At 41.0% G+C, this 18,555-nt stretch overlaps 4 non-coding genes across 4 annotated transcripts; 1 reads left to right on the top strand and 3 right to left on the bottom strand.

Moving 5' to 3' along the window:
• Positions 1–2,735: 2,735 nt before the first annotated feature.
• TRNAA-AGC (transfer RNA alanine (anticodon AGC)) lies at positions 2,736–2,807 on the bottom strand. Its single transcript has one exon. It is a non-coding gene; the product is annotated as a tRNA-Ala (tRNA).
• A 6,924-nt stretch (positions 2,808–9,731) lies between these two features.
• On the top strand, positions 9,732–9,804 carry TRNAR-CCG (transfer RNA arginine (anticodon CCG)). The gene has a single exon. It is a non-coding gene; the product is annotated as a tRNA-Arg (tRNA).
• Positions 9,805–12,164: 2,360 nt separating this feature from the next.
• LOC137774290 (U6 spliceosomal RNA) lies at positions 12,165–12,269 on the bottom strand. Its single transcript, XR_011075819.1, has one exon. It is a non-coding gene; the product is annotated as a U6 spliceosomal RNA (small nuclear RNA).
• A 5,184-nt stretch (positions 12,270–17,453) lies between these two features.
• On the bottom strand, positions 17,454–17,559 carry TRNAL-CAA (transfer RNA leucine (anticodon CAA)). The gene is made up of 2 exons: positions 17,522–17,559; positions 17,454–17,499 (listed from the first exon to the last, which is right to left on the bottom strand). It is a non-coding gene; the product is annotated as a tRNA-Leu (tRNA).
• Between the last annotated feature and the right edge of the window lie 996 nt (positions 17,560–18,555).

The following is an 18,555-nucleotide window of genomic DNA, read 5'->3' as shown; positions in this document are numbered from 1 at the left end:
TATTTTAAGCTGAAGGAATTTGAGAAAACAGCAGAAGCAGAAAGTTCACTCTGACTTCCCTCCATTACCTTTCTTTCCTGAAACAGGTCATAAAAGGTGACCTGTGACAGGTACTCTCCGTATGCAGGAAAGAAACACCCTTATCTCCAAAGACAAAGGGATGCCAAGAAGAAAGAAGATCCCTAAAAGACAAGCCTTGCTAAATTTCCCCCATTTACCACAATGTCCTTAACCTATGTCGATGAAAAATTAATCTATAGATGATCTAAGAAAGAAATGGAAAATATTATTTGAGCCAACCTGAGGATTATAACCTGAGAGACAGTCTTTCAGAAAGCTCTGAGGAGGGACTTCCCTGGTGGCACAGTGGTTAAGAATCCGCCTGCCAATGCAGGGGACACAGGTTTGAGCCCTAGTCCAGTAAGATCCCACATGCCACGGAGCAATTAAGCCCCTGCACCACAACTGCTGAGCCTTCGCTCTAGAGCCCGCAAGCCACAACTACTGAGCCCGCATGCCGCAACTACTGAAGCCTGTGCACCTAGAGCCTGTGCTCCACAACAAGAGAAGCCACCACAATGAGAAGCCCGCGCACCACAAGGAAGAGTAGCCCCCGCTCTCTGCAACTTGAGAAAGCCCGCACGCGGCAACGAAGACCCAACGCAGCCAAAAATAATAAATAAATAAAATAAATAAATGTATAAAATTAAAAAAAAGAAAGCTCTGAGTACTGTTCTACCCATTAGAGGTCAAAGTACAGTTGTATAAGTTTTAGAGACAATATGTCATTGATAAATACGTCAAATGACATAGTGACAGTTTACACAATCCAGATCTGCATGTACAAAGCAAGTAGTGGGTCATCCTGACCCCTTACAAGTTTAAGGAGGAATGTTATCTCCTAAGGAGGTCTGGTTAATGCAGATGCACGATACACACTAAAGGGGAGAGAGGACACCCAAAAGGGCAGAGAAAAAATTCATGTTTAAATTTTTCTTGTCTTATCATAAAATATGAATTTTATTTCATCAACTATCATATTCCTCCATGACTATGCCTCAAACCTAGCATAAAATACACAGGCTTAACTACTTCTTTGGGTCTTCATTTTCTTATGAGGGTTCCCATGTCATAATAAAACTTATACTAAATAAATTTGCATGCTTTTCTCCTGTTAATCTGTCTTTATTGTTTCAATTTTCAGACCTAGTCAGGGACCCTAAAAGGGTCGAGGAAAATGTTTTCCTCCCCTACATTACACTCCAATTTTGCAAGTATTGTCAAGTATACAGCCCAGCAGGTACAAGTTGCAAGAGATACTACCAGACCCACACATACATGGGTCAGGAAACTGAGAATTTTGGAAAAGACAGCATGAAAGGTTAATCTTAGAACTACATTGGGAAAGGACTGTTTCAGGTATTGTTTTTGTTTATTTTGTCCAGGTCTTGCAGCATGCGGGGTCTTAGTTCTCCGACCAGGGATCGAACCCGTGCCCCTGGCAGTGGAGGCACGGAGCCTGGGTCACTGGACAGCCAGGGAAGTCCCTCAGGTATTGTTAAACACAAATATACCCTTAAACTCTGGAGCAAACACTCAGTGGCAGGTTTAGCCTGGGCAAAAAGTGCTTATGCCCTGGGGCCTCTCCTGGCCAAGTATCTCCCTAATGATACCAGGGTTCCTAGAATTCTCTGCTCAAACAGCTCTGATCCTCCCTTCTTCCAGGCCCTGCACAGGCCTCCTTCTGAATCTATCCTCCTGGGGGCAGACCACGACATTAATGTGCATGGTCCTAGGCCTAGGAGGTGGCCCTGGAATGGCTCTTTGCCAAGGGTATGTATGAATCTTGGAAGTGTGTGTGAGATGTTCACACGTGTATGCGTGAGGCCCTTCAAAATGTGGGATGGAGACAGGAGTGGTAAGAATATGGGGTAGGAGTGTGTATCTTTATTTTCTGATTGCTTCCCCTCCTTAACTCATCTTTTACAATTAGCCAATCACATGCTACTTCAAGTCAGGTAAAAAGGGGAGAACTTATTTAACGCAATAAAGAACTTCTATCTAGATCTAAAGCTTACATTATACTTTAAAAGTTACTCTAAAGTCAGGAACAATGAAAAAAAAAAGTCAGGAACAATAAGTCAAAGAAATGCATATAATGTATAAAAACGGAGAGATGGAGAAAAGAAGAAAGGGAGGCTGTAATGGGAAGAGAGTGGTAGGGAAACCCATAGGAAAGCTTTCCTCTCCCAGGATCTATTCCTTGACCCAGGAACAGCTCAGAAAACGAAGGAATCTAAAGAAAATTTCCTTCACATTTTCAATAGTTCAGATGGACTTCACATTTGTTCTTGTTTTTTCTCCTTTCTGTGTTTCTTGCCCTTAGATGATACTGCGAAACGTAACTATGTAATTGTGCTTGTTAATTTGGTACCTCGCTTGTTTTTCGGTTTCTGGAGTCCAGAGCGGTTTGGTGCTCCCCCAGCCTCTTTAATCGTGTCTTTCGCTAGTTGACTCAGCTACCCAGGGTGGTGCCACGGCCCTAGAGCAAAAATGTGCCCATATTAAAAACAAAATAGAGTCGGTTTGTTTTCCTTGTTTTTTCTGTGACTTAAAAGACCTGAAGGGAACAAAAGAATCAGAAAAGAGGCCAGACGGCGGACATTCTCAGCAAACGAGAATGTGTCCGGGAATGATTCAGAACTAAAAATAATTTTAAAGAAAGAGAAAAGCCCTGGAGGTGCCGGGGATTGAACCCGGGGCCTCGTGCATGCTAAGCACGCGCTCTACCACTGAGCTACACCCCCTCCTTCTGGAAGGAGCTCAGAAATATTCCTATGACCCGTTACTACATTTTCGACGAAATTTTACTTCATCAAATTCAATCTTTTAATTTTCTATACTGGATACTGTCTTGTAGCTAGGCTGTGAGAAGGCAAACTAAACATTTTACCGAATGTCCCGTCTGGTCCTGAGCTCTCCCACTACCGGTCACCCTCTCGGACGCCACCTCGACGGCCACCTGCCGGTGGAGAAGGGAGCAGTCCTGACTGGCCGCCCCCAGGGAAAGGTCTGGGATAAGACCTCTGCTTAAAAAGGTTGCCAGAAAACTGAGTACAATGCAGGAGGATAAAAAGAAGAAAGTCTAAACGGTGTCATGGGGATTCAGGTCCAGGTAGGAGAGAAGACTGAAGGGGCATTGTAGACAGGCCCGCGTCGGTCGCAGCCCCCGACTCCGGTACGTTCCCGCGTCCAGCCTCGGAGTCGGGAAACCGCATGGCGCCTGCGTCTCCCGGGTTCTGAGCCTCGGATCGCGAGCACCACCGAGAAGCGCGCACCGGGAAGAGGAGCGAAACAAACCGAGCAGCCTTATAGCGCCCCCTTTCGGGCCGAATCCTCCACGGAGTGAAAAGCACGCAGAAGGAAGGCGTTTTAAGGAGTAGGCTTGTCCGTGCGCCTGCAGTCGTTAGACCCCTTACTCTCCGAGGTTCAACCATTAGGCGCTTCCCGCCGTTCTCTGGCTTTGGGTACGAGGGTCAACCCAGAAATGAGTATTTGGGGCAAATCCTAAATCCTTTTCCTAAGTTTTCTTCTGATTCTCTCTCACCCCTGTGGGACTCTTGGAGACCTGAAATCACGATCTCCCTTTCGCCTCCTCCCCAGCTCCGGACCTGGCCATCCCGGCGGATCAGACCCTGTCGAGACCCAGGGGATTTGCACGTGGGGCGGGGGGTGTCGGATAGACAAGGGGAAATGGGGTATACAAAGCATGGGCCACAGGCGACCCTCAGACCCAGAGGTTAAAGGGATATATAAGTGTTTTTTATACAACACCTCTGCGGTCCCTAAAGATGGAACATCACCTGGAGGACCTTAATAAAACTACGGACTTCCGTCCCCACTCCCTAGACGCTGAGTGCGCTCAGAATCTCCGGCTCTGCTCGGGAAACTTATGTTATTTAAATGTCCCTCAATTGGAAAAGGGAACCTCCTACACTGTTGGTGGGAATGTAAATTGGTGCAGCCACTATGGAAAACAGAACGTTTGTTCCTCAAAAAACTAAAAATAAGAGTTGCTATATGATCCAGCAATCCCACTCCTAGGCATATATCCGGACAAAACTGTAATTGGAAAAGATACATGCACCCCTATGTTCATTGCAGCACTATTTACAATAGCCAAGACATGGGAGCCATCTAAATGTCCATCGACAAAGGAATGGATAAAGATGTGGTACATATATACAATGGAATACTACTCAGCCATAAAAAAAGACATGAAATAATGCCATTTGCAGCTACATGGATGGACCTAGAGGTTATCATACTAAGTGAGGTAAGTCAGAAAGAGAAAGACAATATCATATGATATCACTTATATGTCGAATCTAAAGTATGACACAAATGAACTTATCTGTGAAACAGAAACAGACTCACAGACTTGTGGGAGGGGGGGAGGGAAGGACTGGGAGTTTGGGATTTGCAGATGCAGACTATTATATATAGAATGGATAAACAACAAGGTCCTACTGTATAGCACAGAGAACTACATTCAATATTCTGTAATAAACCATAATGTAAAAGAATATGAAAAAAGAATGTATATCTATGTATAACTGAATCACTTTGCTGTACAGGAGAAATTAACACAACATTGTAAATCAACTATACTTCAACAAAATAAATGTTAAAAAATAATAATTATCCCTCAGTTGAATCAGATCAGTTTGGGAACAACTGGGCCTGAAAATCTAGGGACAGAAACTGGAATGAACTAGGATCCTGGGAAAGTTAACACAGAAGGAGGAGAAAGACAAGAAGGGAAGTGAGGAGCAGGAGGCAGAAAGGTGGGAGGAAGAGTGCAGCAGAGGGGGTTCCTCAAGACGCTGGGGATTTGGATGAGCAGAACAGTAGAAGTGTCCCAGATCCCTATCGCTCCTGCGCTTTCTCTAGGTAGGAGAGAAAAAAGGCCCCTTGCTCTAAGGTGAGAGAGCAGAAGGCATTGGTCCTACTAGTCCAGTCATTCACAGACTTTAGGTGCATCAGAATCATCTGGAGGGCTCGTTGAAATATAAATTGAGGACATCATCCCCAGAATTTGATTCAGTGGGTCTGGGGTAGGGCCCGAGAATTTGCAGTTCTAACAGGTCTTCAGATTTTGCTGATGGTTCCTGGGACCAAAATTCACAACCTCTGTAGAATCTAAATCATAAGAGAATCTCATCAGTGGAGAAGGCCCTGACTTAAATCTGCATAACAAACCGTACCCTCTTTTACCGTGCTTTTCTAGGTCAACTCCTCACGTACTTCTTTCTTTGTTTTTGGCTGAAGATCATAGTTAAGCATGTATTCTAAGCTACTTCTTTGAGAGTTGTTCATTTCCCTGGGTGTCTCCCATGTGTATATGAGATATACACGTTAATAAACATGTCTGCTCTTTCCTTAATCTGTCTTTTGTTACAGGGGCTCAGCTGAGACCTTAGAAGGTAGAGGAAAAGTTATTTTTCATCCCCTACAGTTGGAAGTTATGTAACCGAATATAGGTGTCTTTCTAAAGTGCAGCAGGGAAACCAATCTATGTGGTTGTCAGGGAACAGTGTTGAGTGTTAAAGAAGGATGCTGTCTGCTTAGACCTGGGTTGCTGGGACATCAGTGGGAAACACTGACTTTGCTTGCTTGCTCGTTTTTATGTTTGATTGGGATTCCCAGGCAGAGGGTGAGAAGACAGACTGTAGAAAAATGCTTATGCTTTACAAGGTTTTCAGAAAAAAACAAAATTTCTGAATTTAGACACTGTTAAAAATCAAAATTCAACTGCATAAATTTAAAAGATCTTATTGGCTTTGTTCAAAAATTAATGAATCAGGCAGCATCCCATCTAGCAGATAGAAAGAAGCTCCAAAGTGCTGTACAAAGTGAAAGACTTTTACAGACAGGAGGGGGCAGGACAAGGATGTTACTAGCAAAGAGTGGATTGTTTGTGGCAAGGTCACCTTCCTTTGGAGGATGGCAGGGGTCTATCAGGCAGATTATCTCACTAGTGCTGACTAGGTAATTCCAGATTGACTGGTTTAAGATTCCACTCCATAGATAGTGATTTCTCTGATGGATCTGGGCAAAGTAAATTGAAAATCTTCTGGAAAGGATTCACCAGTCTAAATGCCATTAAGAAAATTCATGGTTCATAGGAGGAGGTCAGAAGATCAACATTAACAGGAGTTTGGAAGAAGTTGATGCAACCCTCATGGATGACTTTGAGGAATTCAAGACTTCAGTGGAGGAAGTAACTGTAGATGTGGTGGAATGCATGGAAACACCTCCACCATGAAACAAGGGGTACGCAGCTTACAGAAACAGAAGTCATATCTTCCACCCTCAAGTAATCTCTAGTGATGATCCTTATGTAGAGCTGCTGGACAGAGCTTAAAGTGATAAAATTAAAATGATTTCCCTGCTTAGAATCATTTTGGGTAAAAAATCAACCGCTCCATGCTGCCAGCCCATGCTGGGAAAATAAATCTTCCAGAGTGCTGAAAATAGGACACCCCCACCATGTCAACGTCCCATGCCAGCACATGCTTTCACAACCGATACTCCACCCAACAATTGTTGCTTGTGAATTCATCAGCCAAAGAACTATTACAATAACCCCTTAAAATGTCTTCAATTTTTGAAGAAATTAAAACTGGGGGATAAGAAGGATGGAGAAAAAGTAAAAGAGAGCAGGGAAGGCATGGGCGAGGGGAAGGAGATTGGCAGTTAGGTACTATCTCTTGCCCTTCCAAGGAACCATAGAAATGACATAAAAGACATGTATTTGGAAGAATAAAAATGTAACTGCTCTTGAAAGGGAAAGAGATTTTAGATTAAATGGAACAAACAGGTGAAAGATCAGAATTACAGAGAAAGAGCAGAGAAATCGCTGTTCTATCTGAAGGGGATGTGAGGTAAGGATGCTCTTTCCCTCCAGGTATAGGGAAGGCACCTCCACCTGAGAGTTTTATAACCTGTTTTCTCAAACTCCTTCAGCTTAAATATTCAATATACCAAGGTACCACATTTTGAAGTAGCATGTCCTGAACCCCATTAGTAGCTTAACCTTAATTTTTAAAGCTGCAAAGATTGCATAAAAAGGCAGCAATTATTAATAAAATGCAATATCACCATGAACAAAGAAGGGAGGAAATATAAAAATCTAAGAGGATTCTCCACTGAGATTCAAAATATCTTGAAGTTCTCACTCCCTTGAAATGAATAGAAACTGGAATCTGTACCAGACACATTTTAAGTGTGTCTAATGAAAGAAACTTATAAGGAATTTCTCCTCTCTCTTTTCAAAAGATTGGTGATGTTTCAGTTAAAGCAAAATATTTGAAGTTATATTATTATTTTTGGACCTTCACTTTTACTCACTCTTTAAAAAAACAATCAAGAAAATACCTCAGAATAAATTTAACCTAGGAGGTGAAAGACCTGTACACTGAAAGCTATAAGACCCTGATGAAAGAAATTGAAGAAGACACAAATAAATGGAAAGATATGCCATGCTTACGGTTTGGAAGAATGAATATTGTTAAAATGTCCATACTACCCAAAGCAATCCCTATCAAAATTCCAATGGTGCTTTTCACAGAAAAAGAACAAACAATCCTAAAATTTTTATGGAACCACAAAAGATTGTGAATAGCCAAAGCAATCTTGAGAAAGAAGAACAAAGCTAGATGCATCCATTTCCTGCCTTCAAACTATATTACAAAGCTATGGTAACCAAAACAGTATGGTATTAAAAAAAAGACACCTAGATCAGTGGAACAGACTAGAAAGCCCAGAAGTAAACCCACACAAAGGAGCCAAGAATATATAAGGGGGAAAGGATAGTCTCTTCAATAAATGGTGTTGGGAAAACTGGACAGCCACATGCAAAAGAATGAAACTGGAGCACTATTTTACACCATACACAGAAATTAACTCAAATAGATTAAATTGTAAATCAACTATACTTCCATTTTTTTAATATTAAAAAATGGATTAAAGACTTGAACAAGAGGCAAAGAAGAGGCAAAAGAAATAAAAAGTACAAAACCGGGTTAGGGGAGACCAATTTTTATTTGCAAATGGTATGGCTGCTAAGATGAAAATCCAAGAGAATCCACTAAAGAGTTTAGACTTCAAAAGTTTGTTTTCTCCTCTGGAATGTAACCACCAGTTTCCAAAGAGCGCAACTTAATTGCTATGCAAAACTCATTCCCAGCTAGTATCCCTAGTCCGCCTTCAATTTTCTAAATTTGTTTAGTAGAGGGTATTAAGATTCCTTCAGTCTGTATTTTCACTCTTGGCCAAAGGATTATTAATAAAATCACTAACTCTAGAATGTTCTTTTCTTAAAATTATGTGCCCAAATGGTTTCATTTCTGCAATATGGTCCATAATAGAACTGAAAACGGCAGGTCTGTAGTTTGTTGAGCTTTACATCTTCCCTCATTTCTTTTTTTCCTCTCTGAAATGTAAATTCTAAGGTTTTTAATCCTAAAGTTACTTTTACAGCAGTGCAAATATTTGTCACTTTTTTTGCTCTGCAACAGTTTATATAATCTTATGTTGGAAAGACAGGGAAGCGCACTTGTTATTACTCCAAATCTCGTGCTCATTCTGGGACACCCTCCACCCCACCCCCAGTAGTCTCTCCCTCATCAATGTCCCTAGATTCCAGCCCTGAGCTAGATGTCAAAGTCTACAGTAGGCACTCCAAAAATCTTGATTGACAGGTTAGGCGATAATTTGAGTTTTGTGTTAACCCCAAGAGAAGATACTGTAGGAGAAAACAGTGGGAAGGATGGGAGACGTTGGTGGGGAAAAGTCTTTTTGTGAAAGAGTGTAAGATAAAGGAGGGGAGAAATTTCTCTTTGATTTGGTTTTGTTTCAAATAGCTGGCCATTTTCGAGAAACCAAAACCATTGAGTAAATGGATACATGAGTGTTACTGCTTTACTTCTAGGGTTGGACGTTTCACATCTTTCCTATTCCACCCACACTTTTGATGAGCATGGTTCTTTCAAAAAACCCTATTGCTCTGTGGCTTAACCCATAAAGGAACCAGTGGACATCTTCTTGTCAAAAACAAGTCAAATTTGGGAAGTATCCAAGTCAAGCATGGAAATCACCATGTCAAGTTCCTTGACAGCGTCCATTCACTCCGTTCTTTTTAAACCTACAAGCGTATATGTGTGTGTGTGTGTGTGTGTGTGTGTATATATATATATATATATATACTGAATAAACTATTCTTTTCTAGGCTTAAGCTAACCTTGAACTTACAGGAGAACCTTCTATGAAGCTTCCAGGCTATCTCTGCCCTTCCTCCAGCACCTCCATTAGTCCCTTCAGACTCCCACCCTCCGAATGCACCATCTGTGCTCACTCCTTCCTCTTTGCTGTTTTCCATAAGGGATGCAACATCAGCTCTCGACTCAAAGTCTTCCTCTCTACCCCACCTCTCGAAGTCATTAATCAAAAGACTTCAACAGGTCCACAACGATGAACCGTCTAACAGTTCCTGACATTTATGTATTAGTTTTTACAACTTTTAGACAGTGTTGGAAATAGTTTAACTGTTGGTGAATTTTTGAGAAGTCTTGTTTAGCTAGATCTTCAGAATCCGCGGTAGAAAAGCCCCTTCCCCCTCCTGTTTACATACCTTTTGTACGCTACGTGAAAAAGGTTTTTTATCAGCTGGCCGCGTGGCCTAATGGATAAGGCGTCTGATTCCGGATCAGAAGATTGAGGGTTCGAGTCCCTTCGTGGTCGTCTTTCTTTTTTTCCTTCGCTGGTCTCATTCACTGCCGGGTTGGATAAAGCTTGGAAGATATTTAAAATCTGATTTGCTTCCTTTCCCTTCTTGTTGATGATGTGAGTTCAATAAATAAACTCTTATGTAACATTTAGATATTGGAGGCCTGGTGTGTGACGAGTACTGTACAAATGAACAAGGAGGAAATACCACGTGTCCTCAAGGAGCTTACTTTCTACCGGACCCAACAAATGAAATCAAGTAAACAGAAACAAAATAACTAAAATTTGTTTCACGTCCTATCAAAGAAATAAGCCAAGGGCTGAGATCAAAAATAAGGGATGGGGGCTCCTTTAAACAGAGTTTTATTATTCCTGGCATAAGGAATAATAGTGCTAACGCGCTGAGAATATGAAGGCACTTGGTCTTTTCAAAGTTAAAATACTGAACTTTTTTCGTGGTGGGGTGGAGGGAAGGTGTCACTAAAAAAATCAATTAAATGGGGTAATGGTAAGTTAAATTTCTGGAAACAAGGTGTCTACTAGGATTCTCTACTACTGTGGCTCTGAATGGTTTGAAATAGGTGTTCTCCAGATTTTCATTAGCTACCATAAATATAATGGCCTCTACTTCCCAAAGAGCAATCTCAGAGAGAAGCCTAAAGGCAGAAGCCACCAAAGGCTTTTGTTCCAATTGAACTGTCCTCTGGAGCAACTTCTACGTAGCCATGATAGGTTTAGTTTTAGCAAGAGTGCAAATGCCATAAATGGATCTGAACTGCAGGGAGGTTCCTCAAATAATTTAAAAATAGAACTATGGTATGATCCGGCAAGCAACTCCACTTCTGGGTATTATATCCAAAAGAATCGAAAGCAGAGTCTCAAAGAGATATTTGCACCCATGTTCATAGCAGCATTATTCGCAATAGCCAAGAGGTGGAATTAAACCCAAACAGCCTTAGAAGGATAAATGGATAAACAAAATATGGTATATACCATGGAATATTATTGTCTTAAAAGGTAAGGAAATTCTGTCACATGCTACTACATGGATAGACCTTGAGGACATTATGCTAACTGAAATCAGCCAGTCACAAAAAGACAAATACTGTATGATTCCACTTATACAAATGTAGATGAAAAATTAATCAACAGTCCATCTAAAGAAGAAAAAGAGAATTTTATTCAGGCCAACATAAGGATTATAACCTGGGAGACAGTTTTTCAGAAAACTCTGAGGACTGTTCTGCTTGTTAGAGGTCTGTGATACAGTTATATACATTTTCAAGACAAAGGATCATTCATCAAAATGACACAATGACAAGTTACATAAAGTTCACCAAAGATACATAGTCCAGATCTACATGCCTTAGTTGCTCCATGGCATGCGGGATCTTCTCAGACCAGAGCTCAAACCTGTGTCCCCTGCGTTGGCAGGAGGATTCTTAACTACTGCGCCACCAGAGAAGTACAGGCATGATATTTTAAGTGGTGAAGTACAGTCTCTTTCTCACCTCATGTTCCATGAAAGGGAGATATCTGTAATAAAAATGGATGAAATGGGGTTAAAATAGGAATTTTCAATGTGTCATTTCAATAAAGTGCTACTGTTCTACAACAAATTTATAAGAAATTGAATACTAGAGCTGATGAGTTAACTGAATTCTCTACTAAATTTCAAAGAGAAATCAGATTTGGCGACTTGTACTATTGCTTTCCTAGGAACACTCTGATGGTGGACCACACTCATCTCATTTACAGTCAGACCTCCATATCTGCAGGTTCTGCAACCATGGATTAAACCAACTCCATATCAAAAATATTCAGAAAAAAATTCCAGAAAGTTCCAAACAGCAAAACTTGAATTTGCCATGCACCAGCAACTATTTACATAGCATTTACTCTCTATTAGGTATTATGAGTAATCTAGAGATGATTTAAAGTATACAAGAGAATGTGTATATGTTATAAGCAAATAATTATGCCATTTTATATAAGGAACTTGAGTGTCAATCGATTTTGGTATCCACTGGGGTCCTGGAACCAATCCTCCATGGATAGCAGGGGACAACTGTATATCTACTCATCAGTGGAGATATTAGGCCTGTGTTGTAGTGGTTATAGTTTGGTCCCCTTCTGAACCTAATTTCTATGCTGGGTATTCCACATTTTTTTAAAGTATCTTTTTTAATTTGAGCTGGAGCTATGCACAATTTAGTTGAATTTTAACTTCACCTTTTAAATCTTAGACATGCTTTACACTGGATAGTATTGGTTAGGTGCATCATATGAACTCAGTGGCTAGGATGAAATTTATCATTCTGAGGATAGCTTAGTCAAACTCTCATTTACTGATATTTTCATTTTTAATTTCTTTTAAAATTATGCAACGCTTCACAAATTTGCGTGTCATCCTTGAGCAAGGGCCACGCTAATCTCTGTATCATTTCCAACTTTAGTGTATGTGCTGTTGAAGCGAGCATGATTCTGCATTATTTACTCACACTTTAAAAGCCAAACAGGTCAGGTACTCATTCCCTATTACCCTCCAATCAATTTTTAGCTAGTACACAATCATGTGTTTTATAAACCTTTCTGGATATAATGAGCATCTTTTCCTGAGACAGAAAGCAGGGAATCATGAATATTACAAAACACTATTTTTACAAGGGAAGTCTCAGAGTGAATGAACACTTCCAATATTTCACCTACCTTCTGAGTTTCAAAGTTTTCAAGTATCTACAGGCTCAAATGAAATATTCTTCATTCTTGCCTAAGAGTCAGGCTGGACCTTGGAACTGGTCACTGGCTGAGACTCTTTCCTGAAGGAGTATGACTGAAAACTTTTATCTCTGCTAAACCAAGCTCCAGCCAACTCATGCCTGTGCATGCCCTGATGGATTTGCTAATGTTAAGTGAGTGTGGTATAATAAATATATGTGGTCTTTGTCCCTGGTTCCTGGCACAAAGCTACTCAAACTCTTGGGATTTCATAGTGATAGGAGTGTGGTTTGTCAGTCACATCCTTAGCTTATCCTTTTCCTTGCTCTTATCCTAATGAGGTAACTTAGGGTGGTGCCCTTAGATAGCCTCAGAATAAGGCTGGTCACCAGAAAGACCAAGAGATTAGAAGCTTGGCACTTTCAGTCCCACCCACCCACCTCTGAGAAGGGGAAGAGGGGCTGAGGATCTGCAGAAAGTGTGCAGCCCAGCCTTAAAGCAGGTGGTCCCTGGACCCGAGTCTGACCTACGCGGAGGACCACAAAGAAGTCCCAAGTTTGAAACGTCCGAGAGCGCCAGAGCAGAAAAGTGGGCCCCAACTGCAGTTCCAAGCTGTCCACACAGCCGGGAACCACCTCACCCCTGACTCACCCCACCCTTCCGGCCAGTGAATCCGACCTCCTCCCCGCAGCTCCAGATGGGGATGGTAAAAATTAACTGATCCTAAAGAGGCCACTCCTAGAGCGAGCCTAGCCTACAAAAACCAAGGTTACTTCCCGGTCCTCTCTAGGACGTTGGCTGTCTCGCCTTCTCAGTGGTTCCTCCAGCTTCAGTTTCCTGCATCGAAAGCAGAGAAGCAGCTAAAACTTTCAAACTTACTCCCCAACACCACCAGAGTTAACTGGCTGTTTGCCTCTGTGCCAACACTACACATAGCATTTACAGACCCCTTTCTTTGTGCTAGAAAGAGTTATGCACTTTGCACACATTGTCTCATTTAATCCTGGAATTAAAGCATGAAGTAGATGGTCTCATGATATGTTCTTTGGAACATAGCTCCAAAGAACTTGAAACAAACTTGGCCTTTTGCCACAAGTATTCACAGTTCTACTCAGTCACTGTGTTTCTTCCTCAACTTCTACTATAGGAGAATTCAACAGTTTGACGCTTTTGAAAAGTCATCACTTGATTGTATTTAACTCATATCCTACAACCTCTCTAGATTAACTTGGGCTCTAAAACCTGTAACAAATGTTCATTGCTTTCCTCTTCAGCACAATCTGTAACCAGGTCCCAGTCTAGCTTTGCTTTCCTACTTCTTTTATGGATGAAACAATGGTTGAGACTCTCCCAGAAAAGGCTTGTAGAATTTTAAAATTTGTAGTGGAGGAAAAAATAATTTTCCCTCTATTCTTCTAAGTTCTTGACTGGGTCCCCTGTAATGAAAGTCAGATAAACAAGAGAAAAACAAACAGAAGTTTATTAACAAGTGTATATATACATGGGAGATACCCAAGGGAAAATGAGTAACTCTAAGAGGTGGCTTAGAATTCAGGCTTAACTACCATCTTCAGCTAAAGATAAAAGACTCAAGGTGTGGGGGAGGTCAGTTATACAGAGGTGACCAGGAAAAGGGGAGGAGAGAAAATGAGAAAAGGAGGAAAGGAAGTAAGAAAGAGGAAGCTTTCACAGAAGAGACTAATAGGTCAAGGGTCAAAGTTCAAAGGCTAATACTTCAAACCATAAGTGATTGAATTAGATAGAAATTTTAGTCATTTTCCCCTCTCCTATTTTTCCTTTTCTCTCTTGTCATCACTACCCTGATGTTAATGAAAATAAAAATACCTGAAAAACGTACATATAAAGCACTTGCATGTTCTACCATATATAAAATATATAACCAACAAGGACCTACTGTATAGCACAGGCAACTATACTCAATATTTTGTCTAGGGCAACTGTCTTAGTCAGATTGGGCTGCTATAACAAAATATCATAAACTGGATGGCTTAAATAACAGAAATTTCTTTCTTACTGTTCTAGAAGGTAGAAAGTCTGAGATCAGGGTGGTCCGAGAGGTCAGGGTTCCAGTGAGGAACCTCTTCCTGGTTGTAGAAGGCTGTCTTCTTAGAGCAGAGTGAGGAAGTAAGCTCTCTCAGGACACTAATCCCTTTCATGAGGGTAGACCTCATCTGATCCTCATTACTTTCCAAAGACCCCATGTCCAAATGCCATCACATTAGCGGGTAGGGTTTCAACAAACGAATTGGGGGGAGGGAGGAGGGAACATATTCAGTCCATAAGAACAACTTTCATAGATTTGAGGTGTCTTACAACTCTAAGTTGTAGAAAACTGATAATAGTGCAAATGATTTTCATCCACAGAAATGCAGGTGAACTGTGTTTAGTGGAATGCAATTGATCATTGCCCTGAAATTGACAGGTTAAAAAAATCCATTTGTAAATTTATTCCAACATTACAGACTGTCTATAAATATGTGGTACTTTGAATTTTCTTTTGAACCAGTTGTAACATCTTACTGCTTGTTACATTTTTCATGAATTAAGTAGTCTTTGACATATATATGTTTTTATTAGTGTGAAAGTCATAATTTTACCTTTTTTAAAAAAGTATCATTTAACAATTCGGAAACAATTGAGGCATATTCACTAGTGGCAGAAATAAAATATCAACTTTGTGGGGGGTAAATGTAGATTGAAAAACATGGTTTGGAACCCACCTGGAACCCAGTAGACACACTGGAACTACACCTGGAACCCAGTAGACACACTCACCCGGCAGCTCGTGAAGACACAGGTACCCCTAGAAACCACCAAAGCAAAGGGCTAAGGGAGACCACAAAAGGACAGCTGAACATTAATGCCACCCAAAAGAGAAATGTGGGTCAAAGAAGGTAAAAACCCTTATTGACTCTTACTCAGCTTTCTCTTCCCATGGGGAGGGCAAAGAAGAGGATGAATGAAGTGGTGGAGTATCTTCTCAATAATTCCAAGAGGCGCTTGCAAGTGAAACGGGAAATTTCCTCTTAAAAAGTAGTTTTGTTAAAATTCTGTAATTGTGTGGGTTTTTTTAAACTAAAATTAACCTTTTAAAAATCCAATATCACAGTCATATGAAAAGTCATTTATGATAGCATCCTTGCTTCTTTTTTTCTTCTAGAACTCTCCAAGAGAAACAGCTGCTATCTCTTCACTTCAACTATCTTCCTGACTTTTTTCAATTCACCCAGTTCTCCAAAGAAAATACACATTCTTCCAGAGTATTCATAGATACACTTGTCTGCTCCTCTGAAAATGATTTTATTAGGCAGTGGATATACATGTATATGATATAATATGCCCTGTACAGTTATGTGTTTAATAAAAATAATAGAAGTCTTGTGAGAATCGATTTCCCCTCCGTAAGCTTTTATATTTCATTTCATATTTCAGTTAACCACAGTTAATTTAAGAACTGCAGGGAGCTGAGCATGTTTGGTAGTACTTGAAACCATTTGGTTCCAGCCATCTGAGCTCAGAATGTGACCTCTCAAATCAAACAATTGGATCTGTCTCTGATGAATGTCTCTGGAGAATTTAATTGTCAAATAAACCAGGTTTTCTTTTCACCTGCCTAGTCTTGCATTTTGACTATTAGGATAAAAAGCAAAGATCAAATGAGTAGTCATGAGTGGTCATAATGACAGCGAAATACAGGGTCAGTATATATGAATCTTCAATAGCTGGCATTAAATACTTTGTCTCAAGATCCGGGATGTGTATAGTCTTCTCCTGAGAGATAAGGGAATCTTGGAATGTCGTGTTCCTGAGGCAGAATCAGTCATTTGACTGGAATATAAGCAACACAGAGTATAAACTTATTTTACTGTTTTTAAAATTATATTTAAATTTAATTCTATCCTATCCTACCCTATTCTATTCTACTGCCACAGCACCAGGGTTGCATCCCCTGGTACATAATAAGCACTCATTAAATATTTGTTGAAAGAATGGTAATTATAAATACAGTGAATGTTCAGAAAAAAAAAGTAGATAAATGAAATAGGATCTACCTATCCTGTGGAATGATTTGCAACATTTCCTTTGTAAGGAAAAAGATTAAGTGTTCACATGGAAAGAGCTCAAGATCTATTAAGCGAAATAGTGTGTAAGAGAATGGTATGTTTCGTATGACTGCATTTCTGTAAAAACGAACAAAATATTTATGAATATATATACACGAATGCAGAGAAAACAGGAGTGTAAGAAATATAGTAAAATACTGATGGTGGTTAGATTTGGAGGAGGAAAGTATAACTTCCACATTTAATTCAGGAGTTACAACGGCACTCAGTTTTGACTGTGGAAACAAAATAATTACCAGATGCCAACGTGAGTGTGAATGTGCATAATTTACAAAGGAAATGTTTGAGAACTAGTACATGACTTTTGAAAATGGAGAAGAGACCGGAGGATCTATATAAGATTTCTTTGCAGACAGCACTGCCATGAGCCAGAGGGGAGTGGGGTTGGTAGGAAAGTGCTACAGGAAGTATTCAGGGCAGGGCCTGGGTCTGCAACAAAGTGGATGAGCCGGATAGATAAGCAGGCAGGGTACCGGACCATCGCCCCCTTTCTCCTCCAGCACCAAAGCGAACGGAACTATCTGGGTTCCCAAAACTCGCTGTTTCTAGATTATCTCGCGATGCCTCAGAAAATCCAACACTTGCAGTACTCTCCTGTCTTTATTAAGCGTTTTCGCTCCAAAATATCGTGGCTTCCAAAAAATATCGCGATGCTTCAGCTTTCAATATTTTTGGTGTTAACAGTCCCTGTGAGAAATTTTTAAAAGTCAGTTTTTAACACAGTGAGTTGATAAATTGCTTATGCATATTGCGCTTATCAATACTTTTGTTTTGGAAATTAGGGGAAGGGAAAAAACTGTGTGTCAGAAGTGGGATTCGAACCCACGCCTCCATACGGAGACCAGAATCCCCAACTTCGGGAAGCTTTGCTTGAGTCTGGCGCCTTAGACCACTCGGCCATCCTGACACCCTGCAAGAAAAGCGAGATTTTCTCTTGAAATAGACACAAAGAGCAGCGTCTCTGTGACGTATACTCCAGAGAGGGGTTTACGTCCGGGTCGCCGGGTAACGGTCCGAGAATAAAAGGCCACCTGTGGCCTGAAAAGGAAGACCGCTCATATTTCGGGAGGGAAGGGAAAAAAGAACGTCATTTAGCTCAGGTCGCTTGGTGGGTTTTCCAGCCTCTAATCTTTACCAAAATCTTGAGCGTAGTTAGCCTCGCCCTAGGCTTTCTTTCTTTTGAAGACAGTGAGGAACATCACCAAAAACGTAGCAAAAGACCCCGATTCTATGGCATGAACCATTTTATCTTCTCTATTAGGTTCCTTTTCGTCCCCAGATCTGCCTTGCCACTCGAGAAGTGTTTGTTTTGGGCTCCGAAAGTGACAGCCGAGGAACAGCCCGGGAAAATCCTTGTAGGGCGCGACAGCTCCCGCCGGTGTAGACTTGACAAGGCCAGTTTCTGCCCCAAGGGATTGACCTGTCCCAGGTCCAGAGAAACTCTGGGAGCGACACGCTTGCTTCCTGACCTTCCTGGTCACTCACAGATATTCCGGAGTGAAAGTCTCCATGGCGTCCATTGCCAGGTCGTGGATAAAATGGCGATTTTTAAGGGGGATAGCGGGGGGAAAATGAGGGACGTGCCACATCTCCTGACTCAGACTTTTCCAGCTGTCTCAGCTTTGTGCAAAGTAATCTGAGCTCTGAGTCTGGAAGGTCACATATTTTAATGAAATCCTGAGACTAAAAAATAAGAAATCATTCCTCCAACTGGATTGAGAGTCCTTAGGGGTCAGGGAAACTGCGAAAATAACCTTTGTAGGCCCAGTGCCTGCCCAGGACCGTGCCTGGCATACATGGTAGGAACTCAACAAGTATATTTGACTCACTTGTTTCAACTGCTGTGTTTGGGCTGTGAAGTTCAGACAGTAGAAACATAGATTTGGGAATTTTAAGTAGATTT

Source organism: Eschrichtius robustus, chromosome 12 (assembly GCF_028021215.1).
Source record: "Eschrichtius robustus isolate mEscRob2 chromosome 12, mEscRob2.pri, whole genome shotgun sequence".
Classification (NCBI taxonomy): domain Eukaryota; kingdom Metazoa; phylum Chordata; class Mammalia; order Artiodactyla; family Eschrichtiidae; genus Eschrichtius; species Eschrichtius robustus.
The sequence above is the reverse complement of the archived record's forward strand: the minus strand, read 5'-3'. Positions and strand labels throughout refer to the sequence as shown.